General features: G+C 51.6%; 1 long non-coding RNA gene across 1 annotated transcript; it reads left to right on the top strand.

The window, feature by feature from the left end:
* The first annotated feature begins 10,634 nt into the window (after positions 1-10,634).
* Positions 10,635-13,901, top strand: LOC146894125 (uncharacterized). Its single transcript, XR_015002208.2, has 4 exons — positions 10,635-10,770; positions 11,532-11,718; positions 12,418-12,558; positions 13,541-13,901. It is a non-coding gene; the product is annotated as an uncharacterized LOC146894125 (long non-coding RNA).
* Positions 13,902-17,139: the final 3,238 nt, after the last annotated feature.

Here is a 17,139-nt window from a genome sequence, read left to right as displayed (position 1 = left end):
GCACCCTATCCAGTTAGTAGGAGGTCTGTCCCAGTGGGAACGGAAAATTCTTGTAGTAATGGCTGTTGGACAGCAGAGGGCGCTATTCGAATGGCCAGGGGTCCCAGGAAGGAGAAAGTAGTTGGTCTGGAGTTGACTTAAGTTGGTTGGTGGCTGCAGGAAGTCTGACTTCCTAGCAGGGATTAATGTGGACTCTTACACAAAACCCTGTTCTGCTGGCTGTGCTAATATTCTCTGAGAACTGAGGAGTGATGGCTTTTACATTTTAATCAGCTAATTTGTTACAATTTAAACAGTTTTTGCCTTGAATGTTTTGCTTTGCTTGGAATACAGTGTTAAGAAAAATTCTGAGGCAGGGACCTGGCTCCTCAGCAAAGGATGCTAAGATTGATTAGTAATGTCTGTCAAGGTGAGGCCAGGGAGGACACAGCGGGAGTGTCAGGTATCTGCCATCTCTCGGCTAAAGAAGTTTCATTACTGGAAGGCATTGTCAATCGGATGTAGAGATGCCACTAGAACGAGGCAAGTGTTGTTGATTAGCCATGGCTCTGAGCCTGAAGAAAAGGCCTCTCTAGAGCCTGCAAATTGTGATCGTGTTAGCGACCAGCATGGCCCACAATGGAGGAAGGACATTCTATATAGGGCCACCTAGGGCCATTCTATGACAACAGACAAGCTGGTGGATGTTGAGGGCAGGATAGATCATTCTAGAACCTGACACGGAGACCAATCAGTCATTTGTCAAGGGCAGAGCTCAGGCTTGATCAAGGTTTCTGAGCCGAGGAACCTTGGTCACATCCAGTGTTCCCCCTGGGTGAGTGCCTGTTGACGGTAGGTTGGTGAGGAACCTTGGACACATCTGTTCCACACTGGGTCAGCACCTGCTGACGGTAGGTTGGTGGCAGAAGCCGAGCTGCCTGTGGGAGCGTGTGGAGTCCCAGAGCAGGCTTCTGGGGAGAGTAAGTGTGGCAACAGCACAAAAAGCTAAGCCCCCAGGAGGCAGCAGCTGGGAGCCAAGGCCAGCTAGCACTGGTGGACAGAGGACTCAGATCTCCCAACAAAGGGCTGACCTGTTCTGCTCTGCCTGTAAAAGTAAGTGGTTGCTGCAGACAACTGAGAAGATACACAACCAGCAGTGCTCACTGTCATTACCGCGTGTCGAGTCAGACACAAAGTGACATTGTACCATAGCACTGGGGATCAAACTCAGGCCTCACGCGTGCTGGGCAGACCCTCTACCACTATGACTTTCTAGTCCACACAGGGTCTCACTGGCTTGCCCTGACTGCCTTGGACTTGCTCTTGGGCAGCCCTTGAACTTTCAGTCCTTCTTACCTCAGCCTCCCAACTAGCTGGGATGACAGTCCTGAACCCCAGGTTAGCCTTCTAGTAGTGTTCAAGAAATGGCAGGTGACCACCATGTGATGAGTGCCCTCTAGCTTCCCTTAAAATGCAGTTGTTGCCAGGCAGTGGTGGCACACACCTTTAATTCCAACCCTCGAGAGGCAGAGGCAGGCGGATCCCTGTGAGTTCGCAGCCAACCTGGTCTACAAGAGCTAGTTCCAGGACAGCTAGGACTGTTACACAGAGAGACCCTGTCTCGAAAACAAACAAACAAACAAACAAACAAACAAACAACAACAAAGCAGTTTTTACCTTTACTTCCAGTGAGCCAGAGATCTCCCTGAGCTGGGCCAGAGACCGGAGGGATTTGGGCAGAAAGAGATGCAAGAATGCTGCCAGCAGAATTTGTCACCAGCTTGGGACTGCATGCTGACAAGAGGGTCACAGTCCTCTTGTCCCCCACTAGATAGATAAGCTCTGAACCAGCAGGCAATGAGTAGCCTCCTCCTCCTCTTCCTCCTGTTCCTGTTCCTCTTCCTCCTCCTCCACCTCCTTCCTGCTGAGGGCTTTCTGGTACGCTCCTGGAATGGGCACACTGGGGGTTGCCAGACAACTGCCCTCAGGTCTCTTGGGACCTTCAGCAGAAGGAGGCCTCCAAGCTGCTGTCTACACCATGTGGGACCTTCACTCAAGCCACACTGGTTTTCTCGACACTTTCTTGGCAGTGTAGAGATCAAATCTGGTTAAGAAGAAATGGCAACCCCAGAAAGGTGAAGGTTTGGGTAGGAGAGTGTCGAGGTTCTCTGCTGAATCCTCATCTTCATGCCCCTTAAGAACCTCTGAAGTGGCCTCCCAGCAGTCAAAGTCATCTTCTGGGGCATTATAGAGGGTGAGTGGGGTGGAGGATGGGGCTCTACAGCATTTCAAAAGGAGAAATAGGGGCTGGAGAGGTGGTCCAGCAGCTAGCAGTGTTTGCTGCAGTCCTAGAGAAGTTTGATTCTCAGCATCCGTGTCCAGTGGCTTACAACTTCAGGTGATCTGATGCCCTCCTCTGGACTCTGCGGGCATGCACAGATATGTGCACAGATATGTGCACAGACACATTCATACTTAAACAAAATTGTTGTTTAGAAAGAGAGACAATGGGATTCTGGGAAGCCACTGATTAGCTACTGGAACTTTCCAGGTCAGACAGAAACAGCTGGGAGCAATGACAAGTTCCCTTTGAGTAGTTAAGCAGGCCTTGTGTGGCCAGAGCCGTGGGTCAGCCAGCTGGCCAACCTCTACTGCCCTGGGGTCCTCCCCGCTGTCCGTCCTGACTCGGCCACATCTCCTCCTCTCACCTCTGGAGTTGCTCCCTCACCAGTGGCTGAGCTGGGGGTCCTCACTTCTCCGATCCCAGCTGAGACCCCAGGCTGCAGGTGCACTGTGCCCCGTGGGGCAAACTCAAGGGACTCAGAGCTCCTATCAATCCTCGTTCTAAGGGCGGTCGAGGACTCAGGACCTGGAGGAGAAGGTAAGGAGAAGGGGTCATGTGGAAGGCACGGCACGGGGCAGGTTTGGTTTAAAGCGCAGAATCAGGAGCCCCTCCCCCAGACAGAAGTTAGGAGAGGCCCCTCCCCTTTTTTATTTTTTGCTTACTCTAACTTGTTTGCTTTTCTGGTTTTTTGCTTGTTTGGTTTATTGCTGTGGCAGGGTTTTGTATAGTCGAGAATGGCCTCACCGAGTCACCATGTAGCTAGAGATGATCCCACGCTTCTGAACTTCCTGCATCCACCTTCTCAGTACCGGAATTAGAGGCAAGCCCCTTGCCCCTGTATGCATTGATGTATGCCCTCTGCCCCCATATGTGTTTATATGTGTTTGGGATCCAGCCCAGGGCCTCAGGTATGCTAAGCAAACCCTACCAACTGAGCTGCACCCTCAGCACAGAAAAGACACATTTTCAAGTCCACCCTACACCTCCGTGTTGGCTATATTCATGGCCCGTCTTCATAGCTGGAATTCAGACACAACAGTTGAAGCATCAGCAGCCATTTTGGAACATGAAGCTACTTACTGTGAAGATGGAAGCCATGTACCAAGGTTGAAGGATGCTTTTGAAGGCTACACTCGGGCTCCTGTGTCCTGATCAGAGGGGGACAGACCTGTCTCAGTTAGGTTTTATTGCTGTGATGAAACATCATGACCAGAGCAACTAGGGGAGTTCATCATCAAGGGAAGCCAGAACAGGAACTCCGTGGGTCAGGATCCTGGAGGCAGGAGCTGATGCAGAGGCCATGGAGGGGTGCTGCTTACTGACTTGCTCCTTCCTCATGACTTGCTCAGCCTGCTTTCTTATAGAACCCAGGACCACCTGCCCAGGGATGGCATCACCCACAGTGGGCTGGGTCCTCCCCCATCAATCACTAATTAAGAAAACACCCTATAGGCTTGCTTACAGCCCATCTGAAGGAGGCATTTTCTCAACTGAGGCTCCCTGCTCTCAGGTGACTCTAGCTTGTGTCAAGTTGACATAAAACCTCTTCCCCTGGTTCAGTCCACTGTTGGTGAATCAAACCCAATCTGATAATACCGAGTGTTTTGCAGCTCCCCTTCTGGACCCACTGGGGATCCGTTACTCTTGGGGAAAGGCCATTTGCTGTCTCTTGTCCTGCAGCGGTCTGTTCTGTGGCCTTAAATCTGCCACCTGCCCCATCCCATCCTGCACATTCGTTTGCGGTCACTTTGACTTGTGCGCCATCTCCTTGCTCTCGTTCACCCCTCATCGGCTCTATGACAGGGCAGGACACAGACGACAAAGCCTCTCCATGCTCTGACGTCCACAGGCTCTGCCTGCAGCACAGACACACCTAGGGCAAGCTTCTGCGTGACTAAGTTACACGGGTCACAGTTGTCAAAGGCCTCAACAACGCCCCCTTTTCCAGAGAAGGCACAGAGTGGGAAAGCCACTTGCCAAGGTCACACAGCTGCCACACACATCTGGGAGGCAGAGCGGAGCAGGGACTTCCTCTTCAGAGCCTGAGCAGTTAGCCCCTCAGCTCTCCTGACCCACCTTGGGCTGTACACGCTCTCCTACTATCCGAATGATTCTTGCTTCTCTTTTTATTCCACCTCTGTCTTCCAATGTCCAGCTGCATGATTGTCACTTAGTGGGAAGCTACCGGTCCTCAAATCACGCACTTGGCCTGTCCAGCAGCGGCCCTGCCCACTCCAGGCCTCCCTGGCTCAGGACCAGCTCACAGCAGAAAAACCCGGAGTTCGATGCTCCTGACCACCTGATGGCCACCGTTCCCTCCACTTAATAAACGGCCTGAGAACCACGGGTGGTCGACGGCTGAGGCCTGCGCGGGGGCAAGGTGGAAATTAAAAGCAGTGGCTGAGAGTGAGTTTGCAGGCAGCTGCAGGAACCATGAATATTTTACAAGAAACCGGAATTATTAATGTTACAATAAAAACCCAAACCCCCGTGTCCACGGGAAGGTTACATGTGACTTCAAGCCTCCGGCAAACCGCTGTGGTCCTCCGCCGCCCTCCCCAAAGCCACTCAGCGCGGTTTTGCTTAAACCGTCCCCATCTCTCAAGTCTCAGCCCTCTGCTCCCGGGTGGGAGCTGCATCCGCCCAGCCGCCCTGATAATTAGCATGGCCCCCCTTCCTTCGGAGCTGTGCATGGCCAGAGAAATATTTCTGGAAGACTATTTACGAACTTCCCCATCGTCATCAATCATCTGGGGAAGAAGGCACGCGGCTCGGCTTCTTACCTCAAGGACTAATGCAGAAAAGCTATTTACTGGGCATGGACGGGGCTGCGATTTCTGCTGCCATTACTATGGAATACATAATAGCATCAATAATTAAGTATAAATCAGGTTTAATATTTTATGCTGGCGACATGTAATTTACACTCTACCCGAGAAATCAAAGGTCACGTCTGAATGAGGGAGCGCAGGGTCGCAGTGTGATGAGCGCATGTCCCCCTGGTGGCAGCTGTGGCCCGATGAAGGGATGGGAGGGAGGTATTGAACTTGGGAGCTTCGGGGACATGCTGGTCCCTGGAGTGCGGATCTTTTGAGGAGGTCACACGACTCCTTTGGAGTAGGCTGCCCAAAGTGGGTGTTATTTCTGGGGACTCTGGGAGGGCAGCAAGGCCCGGGTGTGCCGGGAAGGTCAGAGGGGCTGAGGCTGGGAAGAGTTGATGGTGTCATCAAGGAAAATGAGCGCAGGGCTCATCAAACTGATCAGGGGATCTGTGGCCCTACACAGGCCACTGGACCATAGCAGGCCAGCTCAGAGCTGTGGGAGCAGGGGCTTGGTACCGCAGGCCTCTCACTGGCCAGAGAGCAATAGTCTCAGCCATCCCTCACAGTGCTCAGAGCCATTGGGCCGTTGTGGGGTGAGGTGAAGAGTATAGGCTGGTGTTGTGGGGGGCTGGGAGCTGGCAAGCAAGGACACCCCTCCATACACTACAAGGGGTCCGGTTACTGCCACTGCCACTCACTTTATCCTCCTCATACAGCTCCCAGCCTCCGGCGGGAGGAAGCCCCAAGTCTTCTCCTGCTTCACAAAACCCATTACTTCCCCTCCCCTTCTCAGGCCAGTTCTCTATACCCACTGCACCTCAGGAACGTGCCTGCCGGCCCAGCCTTGACCCTTGCCGTGCCCACTGCTTGAGGCCCCTCAGACACCCACCCTCCAGGCCCCACATCCTCTTTTCCCCACAGAGGCCCTTCTTACAGCAATGCCTCCCAGTCTCTGCTGCCTCCAACTGGCTCTGAGACGCTTTGCCTGCCCATCACCTGACAGCGGCTGTCTCCCTCTCTACGGGGCTGGTGCCTGTGCCCTTCTGGGACCCTCACCTACTCTGGTCAGGGAGCCTGAGTCTGAAAGGAACCACGTTATCTCCAGTAACTGTCACTGTATTTATGGCACTATCACCAACTCACCCTGTGGCCTCGCAGTTAGGTGCTCCCTCAGCTCCCCTGGACCAGGTGACCTGTCTATTTTCCCCATCTGCCTCCCAGCCTTTAGTCTGTTCTCTGAGTGTTCCCCACTGTCTGGTGCAGGGCTTGCATACAACAGGAGCTCCATAAATGAGTGCTGGAAGAGGTAGCGTGTGTCCTGGGCTACAAACGTGTGGCACAATGTGATGCCCTTGGCTCGGGAAGCAGATGGGAGCAGAGACAGCACCACCTGCACCCTGAACTCTTAAGTTGTTTCTGGTGAAGAGGTAAGAGCTGGAGCAGGGCACAGACCCCACCCTTCCTCCTCTTCTCCCTCCTTGTCTTCCGCCTTTCCCCTGTCCTGGTGGAGTGAACTGAATGGATGCTGGATGTGTATCCTTCCTGCGGCTCTGACCTGGCACAGGATAGAGATGAGGGTGGAAATTGCAGGGATGGGCTGAGGGCGGGCACAGCACCTCACACAGAGCAGGAGGCCGCTGCCATCTCTGTCCCCTTTCACTGACGAGGACACTGGGGCACAGAAGGCTGGTCACTTGCTCAAGCTTCCGTGTGGTTAGTCTGAAGGCAGCATGGTTAGCCAAGGCTCTAGGCCTCCCCAAGGGCCACAGAGCATCTCCAGACGTCAGCCCAGGGTTGAGTATACGTGTGCTGAGCTCTTGGAGGGGGCACTTCAGAGGTGAGGGACCCGGAACAGAGGCACATGTGGCTTCACACAGCAGAGCACACGCGGCTGTCTTGAGCGCCAGGTCCCTGGGGTCCAGGGTGGCCTCTCGACCTTCAACACCAAATGCTGCCCAGTCTGAGAACTAACCCTTGCTCACTGTGAGGCCGTGGGCCAGGCCCCTCCCTCCTGTGCCTCAGAAGCTTTACATGCAGACGAAGTCACAGCTTCCCAGTGTCTTCATGCTCAGCACCCATCACTTGAGGGGCCCCTCCCCTTTCCTCCAGTTCCATCTGCTTCCTTCCTGGAGCTCTTGGAAGCCTGGGGTGCAGGGGTGTCTCACTCCTCAGCCTTGGGAGCTAATGGGGTTGACACAGGCAGAAGTCCCCTGGGGCGAGGCAGAAGGGATAGTATGGCTCTTGAGGGACTATGGTGAAGGTGCTGTAGGGCGTGGGGAAGGCTTCTCCCTGGATCCCTTGAAGCTGTCTTCACAGCACCCCAGGGGACTTCTGGTGGAGGCTTCAGGGCCCCTGGACAGAGCTCAGGGAGTGAGTGGGGATGGTCAACTCTAGGGACCCTGAGATTGAGTTTGTCTTCACGGTCTCTGACCTATCCTTCCTGAGGAGACCATGTAGACTGGCAATGTTCTAAAGGTAGAAGGTTGGTTTCCATCATGGAAACACTTTGAATTCCCAGCTCTGTGAGTAAAACAGCCAGCGACCACAGTGTCCAGAGCACCGAAGGACCCCGTGTCTCTATCCTACCTAAGACGAGGAATCTGAGGCTGAGGGAGGAGAGCAAAGCTGACCCTGGAGGCAGAGCTAGCTGTGGCAAGGATGGGCAGGTTGAGGTGAGGCCTGGGCACTCAGCATGAAATTTCCCGAGCTGCCAGCTGAAAGGCAGCAGCCTGCGGAGGGAGCACATGGCTCTCTGTCATGATGGTGCAGCCCAGGTGTTCGTTTGGGGACAGTTTTTGATTTACAGAGCTGTCTGGGAAATTATTCAGAGAGCTCCACCCACCCAGTTTTCCATTAGAATTCACAAATGATATTGTTTTTATCCAGCGGCAGCCAGCAGGGCCAGCTTCGGGAACTGAAGCCCTCCTGGGTCTGCGAGAGATGAGGCTTAGCCAGGGTTATGCACACCCACACCTCCTCAGACCCTACAGGGACAGACGCTGTCACGGGACCCAGATAACAGCATGGGAGAGATGCCGTCATACGACCTGGTCACGGGGGACAGCCAGCATTCCGGGACTAGAACACTGTCACGTGACTTGGATACTGTCGCAGGACAAAGAACAGGCTACATCCTTTGCTCCAGGGTAGGGCAGGTTACTTACCCCAAGCCAAGGCTGTTTGCCAAAGCTACTTGTCACGTGACCTGGTGTGCTGGTTAGTTTTATGTCAATCAACTTGACAGACGCAGTCATCTGAGAGGAGGGAGCCTCGACTGAGAAGGTGCCTCCACAAGATCAGGCTGTCAGCAAGCCTAGAGGGCATTTTCTTAGTTAGTGATTATTGGGGGAAGGCCCAGCCCATTGTGGGTGAAGCCATTCCTGGGCTGAGCCCTGGGTTTTATGAGCCCATCAGAGGGAGCAAACCAGTAAGAAGCAGTCCTCCTTGGCCTCTGCGTCAGTTCCTGCCCACTTGAGTCCCCATCCTGACGTCCTTTGCTGAGGTACAGTGATATGGATATAAAGCCACATGAATCCTTCCTTCTTGAAGCTGCGTTTGGTGTTTCACCACAGCGATAGTAACCCTAAGACACCTGAGTGCCATCCACACTCAGAGACTTGGGACAACAAGCCGTTTCCCTGCCGCCTGCTCCGAGTGCCCAGCCATCCTAGCCCAGCTCATGGCTGTGGTCAGACTGCAGCTGGCTTCCCCGATTTTATGTTGACCAAGGCTAGTGACTGCAGGGACCTCAGCTGGATCTGTGTGATCTTGGTGATTCTCTGTGACCCGGACTTACTCAGTGCACAGTGTCTGCTTCCACGGGGGACATGGGAGACAAGTGGAAGCTGTACTAGTCATTGTGAGCTGAGCATCTGGGCCTGTGAGGTCGCCAGTGAGTCAAACGGAAGTCGTGGCTTCTACTGAGTCAAGCAGCGATGATCTCAGACCCATGTAGACTCAATGGAGGGAGCCACAGGGGGCGCCAGTGGCTGGAGAAGTCCCCCAGGAGCTGAGACCCCCCGTGCCTGAGATACTGCTGCCGCCTAGCTGCCCACCATCATCAGGGCAAGCAGGACCATACGGGATGGGGTAAACTGAGGCTCCGGCACCTGCACAGGCCAGCCCAGCTTAGCTGGTAGGATCTTGGGACACTTGTTACCATAAGCCCAGAAACTCCTGCAGAGGTGCACCTGGGGGTCAGTCTTGTGGTCACCAGCATAGGGAGGGTGATGTCTTTCTGGGGCCATAGAGTAGCCACAGGGAAGGGCAGAAATCTAAGGTAGACTCCAAAGCATTTGGTTCAGTCTCCAGTGGGACCTGGGACGTTTCATGAGCTCTTAGAAGCAACCCCAGGAGCATGGGGCCTATATCCTGGCTTCCAAGAAAGACTGGAAAAGGGACCACAACTTCCCCGTCTGAATCCTCCCTCCTTGGAGTGGGAACACTGGGTCTTGTTTCTCCTTGCAGGGGTATGTCTGTCCCTCCTGTGACTTTGTGGAGGTCTGTCTCTATGATCCTCAGGCAGGTTGTCATTAAAGCTTAAACCATCCCTCCCTTCTTCTCAGTGCCCGCCACCCTCATAACTGAGCCTGTGGTCACAGGTGGAAGGGGGAAAGGACTGGACTCACATCCAAAAGCACCACTTCCCAAAGAGCGCACCCTGGGCTACCCCTCAGCTTTGTTGTGGACGGAGATAAGGGGAACTGCCATCAGACTAGTCTGGGAATGAACGGAAGAGACTCCAGCTCGGCTGCAAGGCTTTTGGAGCCTTGGCTAGTCTGCCTCTCTCCAGAGGGGCACGTTCAGGCCGACATTCTCTTTCCCCAGCTCTCTCTCCCATTTGTTCGCTGTGACACATCATGAGGAACTATTCCTGGGGACACATTTTGGGTGATTGTGCTGTCTCTTGCCTTGAATATCAAGGAGGGCAATTTTTAAACAACCCACTCCCAGGCATTAGCCGTGAAGTCTCTGTGGAGTCATGTCTCAAGATATCCCTCAGGGGCTATAGCACTCAGGTGGACAGACCTTGGAAAGACACCCAGGGCCTGTCCTTGAGTGGGGTCCTGAGTGTGGAAGGGGGAGCCATATCCGGTGTGGCCTGCGGCCCTGTGGCCTGTGGCGTGGAGAATCCCCAAGGCCCTGAGCCTTGAGCAGTCGTGGCCAGCCCCCAGGCTCGGGCTGAGGGCGGCTCCTTCCCAGCCTGGCCTGTGGGCTGATGCCGTCTAATGTTGTGGTCAGGGCGCCTGGGCTCCCCAGGCGGGCAGGGCCGCATAATGGACGGGTCAGACCCACCCGCTGACGGCTCCATTAAATGTGGTCGATGTTTTTTTTCTTTCTTTCTTTTCCCTCCCCTCTTTTCTGTTGTTTCCCGGTGTTTTAAGCTGAGTGTCTCTGGGCAGGCATTCAAAGCAGGGGCTAATCTCGGGAGGGGGGACGGGAGGGGGCAGGCTCAGCTGCATTAAATGGCTAAATCTGGCACTGGATGGGTGGGGCTCACTCGAGGAAAGAATAGCATCACTGTGGTCTTGGACATGAATCCCTGGGCCTGGCTGCTCTCCCTGTCCTTCAGGTTGCTGGAGGAAGTTGCCAGCCAGCAGTAGGAATGCTGGGGAGGAGTTCCAGGTAAAAATGGGAAACATGGGGGTTCTGTGCCTTTGCTGTGTGACCTTTAGGCAATTGTGGACCTTCTCTGTGCATTGAAGGTTTTCTTTTCTTTTTTTTCTCTTTATTAAATTTACATCCTCGTGTGGGAATAGAGTAGTTTAAGGAGCTGGTCAGTCTATATAGCTAAGGAAACTAAGATGTTTCAGTTTGGAGGTATGTGGCTGTTTCTGTGGCCTCAGGAGAAAATCTAGGCCAACCTACATGGTGTAGGAGCTGGAGTTTGGGGGAGCAGTTAACAAGGGGGGCATAGTAAAGGCAGGATGGACAGGGAGTGGGAGGGAGGTGGGAGGAAGTCAAGGATCCAGGCCAGGTTCCCTTGGGGGGAGTCACGGAACTACTTCTGGCCCATCAGACCCCTTTCTTTCTGCTATTAGACCCCAGGGAAAGGAGATTGGAGGGTCCACTGTGTGAGCAAGTGGGCAGAGCGGAGGCAGAAAAGTCAGAGCCATGAGCAAGCACCTGTGGCAGAACCTGGGGCAGCCATCTGGGTACTGTCACCTGCCCCAGAGCCTGCTGGGAAGGTCTGCTCAAAGTCAATATCTGGGGAAGGGGGACAAGGGTCAAAGTCAAGGCAGGCCCAAGACAGAGCAAGCAACTCCCCACCCCCTGCAGAGCAAGTTCAAGCCCTTGATGGGGACACTGGGGCTCAGAGAGTCCCACATCAGTGGAGTAGGCAGGACCCTCTCCCAGCAGGCTGTCATGAGCCCCTCTCCTCCCAGGATGGACCATGAGTCTTCTTGCTCCCTCCACTCGTCCAGCAAGCCTCTGCACGCCACACTGCCCACTGGGCTGCTGAAGGGGACACAGCCCCGTGTGATGGCACTCTCGTACTGTCCTCTGCTGGAGTGGTCCACTGCTGTCAGCTTGCTGGCTTTAAGCCACAGGCGTTTGCTGTCCTCACATCCAGTAAGTCACAAGTCTCCCTGGGCTAAAATAAAAATGTGGATTGAGCTGTGCTCTTCCTGGAGGCGTGTGTGTGTGTGTGTGTGTGTGTGTGTGTGTATGTGTGTAACTCTGTGTCCTTTCCTCCCTTCTCAAAGTAACTGCCCTCCTAGGCTTATGACCTGAGTCCTCCAAGCCTGAATCAGCCACCCTTGAGCCCCTCCTGCCTTATTTGTCCTGATGAGCCCTGTGTCACTAGGGAAAAAGGGCCATTCCTATCCCATTTCTATAGGCTTAACTGAAAGGTACCAGTTAAAGTCCTTTGTAAAGAGTAACATTGGTAAATATGCAAATATATGTAAAATACCAGAATATGCAAATCACTTTGCACACCCTTCTGGAGTTAAGAGATGATGGGCCTCTTTAGAGGTTGTTATTCTGTGTAGCAAGGTGTCAGACAGCAGGGACACAGAAGACCTGACCAGGCCTTATTCAGAGCCAGGCTCTAAAGATCCAGGTCTTCCAGCTGAGAGCGGACAGCAGCAGTTGGAGAATCTGCTTAGTTTCCTCCTTGGCCCATCAGAGGTGGTGGTTCCCGTAGTGAGCATTCAGGCTCCCTCGTGCGGACCACAGCACCAGACGTATGGGTCCTTCAGCAAATGTTACTTCTGCATGTGCTTTCCTTGGCCTGGAAGTATCTCCTTTTGCTCTTGTTCTAAACAGAGGCTGCTGTATCCAGCTGTCTTTGGAATAAAGATGGATAGGGGAGAGCCACAGTGGAGCAGCAACCAATAGAGAGAAATCTACATTTCTGTGAGTTACCAGCCTGACCTGATGAACACAGCACAGCTGCCCTCTGGCCAGGTAAGGGGAGGAGCATAATGATTTATTTTAAAAAGGCAAAGTGGGTACTGTTGAGGAATACTACAACAGTTTCAGATGTGTTACATTTGTTTATGCTGTGGAACATTTGTTTAATGATGCAATGATGTGTTGCATTTGTTTAACTCTGTGAAGATGTGTAATTTTGCCTGCTTTAAACACCACACCAACTCCTTCAATAGCAATCTCCAATTAATGTAATGTCTTGTAGACAAGGCCACGGGCCAATCTGATCAATACAGTTCTGCAGTTGATGTTCCCTCTTCCCGTGACTCAAGATTGTGTCAAGTTGGGGCTGGAGAGATGGCTCAGAGGTTAAGAGCACTGGTTGCTCTTCCAGAGGTCCTGAGTTCAGTTTCCAGAAACCACATGGTGGCTCACAACCATCTGTAATAAGATCTGGTGCCCTCTTCTGGCATGGAGGTGTATAGGCAGGAGGAACATTGTGTATATAATGAATAAATCTTTTTTTTTAAAAAAAAGATTGTGTCAAGTTGACCATAAAATCTCACCAAGACAGATATGCTTTCTTCAAAGTATACAGAACTATCTATATATTCTATTTCTTTATCAGCATAAAAGATAAGTTTAACTTTTATCCTCTTCATCTAAATAATCAAATTTTATTAATGTAAAATTTTATACTTTATTAACTTATTAATTTAAAAATATTTTGTATGTCTATGGTGTCTGTAGTGATGCCTCTCTCTTTTAGATTTTAAATTTTATTTTCAGTCCATCTCTTTTGCACTAAATCACCTTCAGGAAGCTCAATGAAGCCATCCATTCTCCTGCACACCACACACTTTCCAGCTACATGTCCCTTACACATCCATAACACACACACACACACACACACACACATACACACACATGCACACAAACAAATTAAAAATAAATCTTAAATTTTTTGGTTCATGAACTGAAATTTTTGACTCCTTTTTTGTTGTTGTTCTAAAACCAGGATAAGGATACTGGGCAGTGGTGGTGCACACTTTTAGCCTTTAATCCCAGCACTCTGGAGACAGAGACAAGTGGCTCTCTGTGAGTTCAAGGCCAGCCCGGTCTACAGAGGGAGTTCCAGGACAGGCTCCAAAGCTACAGAGAAACCCTGTCTCGGAAAAAAAAGAAAAGAAAAGAAAAGAAACAAGGAAAGAAAAACAGAAAGAAAGAAAAGAAAAGGAAACAAACTGAGCAAACCACGGGGAGCGAGTCAGGAAGTACCCTTCCTCAAGGCTTCTGCTTCAATTTCTGCCTCCAGGTTCCTGCCCTGCCTTCCCTCCATGATGTCAGCTGCAAACTGAAATAAACCTTTTCTTCCCTAAGCTGTTCTTGGTCATGGTCTTTATCATATCAACGGAAAGCAAACTAAGACAGTGGAGAACACTCAATTTTTTCTAAGAACTTTGCTACCCACTCAGAGGAATTTATAAACATACACGTACAATTTATTCAGCAATAATCATAGTAGTTATTTAGGGGCCTTGTTAATGCAGTAGGTAGCTTGCTGGTCTCATAATTATAGTGATTTGAGCACTATAATGATTTCCATTTGAGCATAAAATGTCCCTCATGTGTCTGAGCACTTGGTCCCTGGTTGGGGCTGCTGCCTTTGGATGTTGTGGACTGTTTGGGATGTCTTGGGACACAGCACTTAGCTGACAGCCACAGGCATCTGTCTGTCTGTCTGTCTGTCTATGCATCTTATAGAGATAGAGATTTCTTTGAGCCTCACTGGGCTGAAATCAAAGTGTGGGCGGGGCTATATTCCTGTTGGAAGTTATGAGGAAGAATGTTTCCTTGCTTTGTTGAACTTCTAGAAGTTTCATTCATCCATCGGCTCATGATCCCTCTTCCATCTTCAGAGTCAGCTGTGTTCTCTGTCTGTCGTCTGTCTGTCTGTCTGTCTCTCATATCTTCTGCTCCTACCAAGAAGACCTACAGTTACTCTGGATCCACTAAGATGATCTGGGATGCTCCCCATGTCTCAGGGTCACAGGATGACGGATCTTCGTCCCTCTCCCTGCCCTTCCCCGCACAGTTCGTCAGTTCTGAGGATTCAGTCATGAGCCTCTTTGGAGGTGGTGATGGCTTCATTCCGCTTATCACACTAGGAAACACAAAGCCACCGAGACTTCCTAATGATGTTTGAAATTTATTCCCCATGTCTTCTTCTTCTCGGCAGGGGGAGTTTTGAGACAGGGTTTCTCTGTGTAGTCCTGGCTGTGGTGGAACTTTTGTGTAGACCAGATTCCCAGAGCTCTGCCTGGGCTCTGCCTCCTGAGTGCGGGGACTAAAGGCGTGCGCCACTACTCACTACAACTGGCTTTTAAAAATATAATTGCAAAATAAAAAAAAATTTAAAAAAATAATAAAAAATATATATAATTGCACCCCTGCTTTCCACATTCTGCCGACAGGTGGGGAGGAGAGGCGAGGGGCCACCATTCACCATGGCTATCTACTCCTCACCTAGCGTGGCTTAGGCCCTAGCCTGAAAGGAGCACAAGTGTGCCATGCTGATCCATTGCCATATTTTCTATTACGAGATCTTCTTTCAGAATAGTTTGACATTCACAAGAAGCAGAAACAGTATAGAAACATAGAGTATAGAAACGCAGCTTCCACAAGCACTCCGGAGGATGGGTCCGGCACTATGACGTAACACACAGAGACTGACTGAGCATCTAGCATCATGACATAACTCACATAGACTGAGTGAGCACCACCACACAATAAAGACCCTTTAAGCCCTAACTTAGCGAGCAGAGCGGCAGCAGAAGGCTGGCCCTAGGAGGCTTCATGGTGGGGAGGATGGCTCAGAGCCAGGGAGTGTTCTAGGGTGAGGCCCCAGGGGACGCCAAGGGAGAGCCGAGGCATTGGGGGTTCTGACACTCTGGAGGTGGCCTCGTCCATGGGTGTCCCGGTGAAGGTCACCTTGGCAGAGTTCTTCCCAATGCACCTGAGCACGTAGACAACAGGGACCAGCAGGACCTTAACTCTCTTGGATTAATCCTGCTAAGTCGCAGCAATATTGATATGCTATTATTTTCCATCTTTATTCTTCCCCCGGCGAGGAGTGAACGACTCCCCCCAGGCCATTCATAATTGAAAAATGCTTTTAAGGCCTTTACGAGTTGAATACTAGATTTTTCGAGGTGCCTGTTTTATTGGGTCTCCAGTCACTGATGATACATTTGCTCCCTAATGTTCTTTAAGGAAAGGGGCTCCAGTGGGGTGATGGATGGGACGATCAGAGCCAATGCTCATTAGTCATCCAGTGGCTGCCCCACTGGGGATCAGCTCTTCTCGATGCAGAGCAAGGCCTGTGTGCTGCCATTTGCCTTAGATGGTGGCTTAGCAGCCATTCATAGTCTCAAGAGATTTCTTTATTTATGGCTTATGTATGTGCCCGTGAGATACATGGGTATGTATATGCATGGTTGCTTGAATGTGGGTGCACATGTGTGCAAACGCATGTGAAAGCCATGACATTATCAAGTCTTTATTGACTGCTCAGCACCATATATATATATATATATATATATATATATATATATATATATATATATCGAGGGAGGAATCTCTCTTTTGAACTCAGAGCTTGGCTCAGATCCCACGTCTCTGCCTTCACAGGTGGAACATGGCATTTACAAGGGTTCAGGGGGTCTAAACTCCTCACACTTGTATGGCAAATTTCCCCCACTGAGCCCTCTCCCTGGACTTTCGGCAGATTTTTACTCTGCCAATGTGTGCCAGGCCAGGCTGGACACAGAAATGGGTCAGACCCACGCACTGCCATTGAGTTCTCAGGCAGGACACACACACACACACACACACACACACACACACACACACACACACACACACACTGTGGAGTTGCTTCAGTCAATGCCGAGCCTGAGCCTGGTAGAGGAGGATGGAAGTCGGGGAGGTTACTTGTGCGTGAGTGCTGGCTGTCAGGAAGGCTTCCATTGAAAGATGACGTCTTGGAAGTGTGAGGTTAGTCCCTGGAGTGAAGAAAGACCCCTCCCAGTCCTCCTGTGAGAGAGAAATCAAGGGCAAAGGCTAGTAAGCGCAACCTGCCTGGAGAGAAGGGACTTCTCTCTTTGATTTCCTAGATGACTCCCCCTGGTGGCTTCTGAGGTGACCAGAGCTGCAAGCCCATGACCTCAGGAAGGACACAGGGCACAGGACAGGGAGGGCCCTCAATAAATAGCCCGCTCGGCCTGTGGGCTTCTGGTGGGCAACTGAGGCCCAGAAAGAGGAGGGGCCAGGCTTAAGGCTGTTGAGCCGGGGTGAATCACAGGCTGGGGTCCTGACAGAACAGCGTGGGCTCATCTTTGGTTTTGGCCTTGGGTCTTAGTCTATCACGATATGATAACTTGCATTCAATACATGAAATTCGAAGTCCTGCCAAGGCTATGCATGTTGGAGAGAGAAGTCCTACATTGGGTCACACGCAGGCAGCTAGCGACACAGGTGGACATCAGAAAGGTGAAGACCAGAAACCAAGCAGAGATGGAAGGCAGAGAGGACAGTTTTCAAGCATCGCTGGCTGCT

This window comes from Myodes glareolus, chromosome 6 (assembly GCF_982192425.1).
Source record: "Myodes glareolus chromosome 6, mMyoGla1.1, whole genome shotgun sequence".
Taxonomy (NCBI): Eukaryota; Metazoa; Chordata; class Mammalia; order Rodentia; family Cricetidae; genus Myodes; species Myodes glareolus.
The sequence above is the reverse complement of the archived record's forward strand: the minus strand, read 5'-3'. Positions and strand labels throughout refer to the sequence as shown.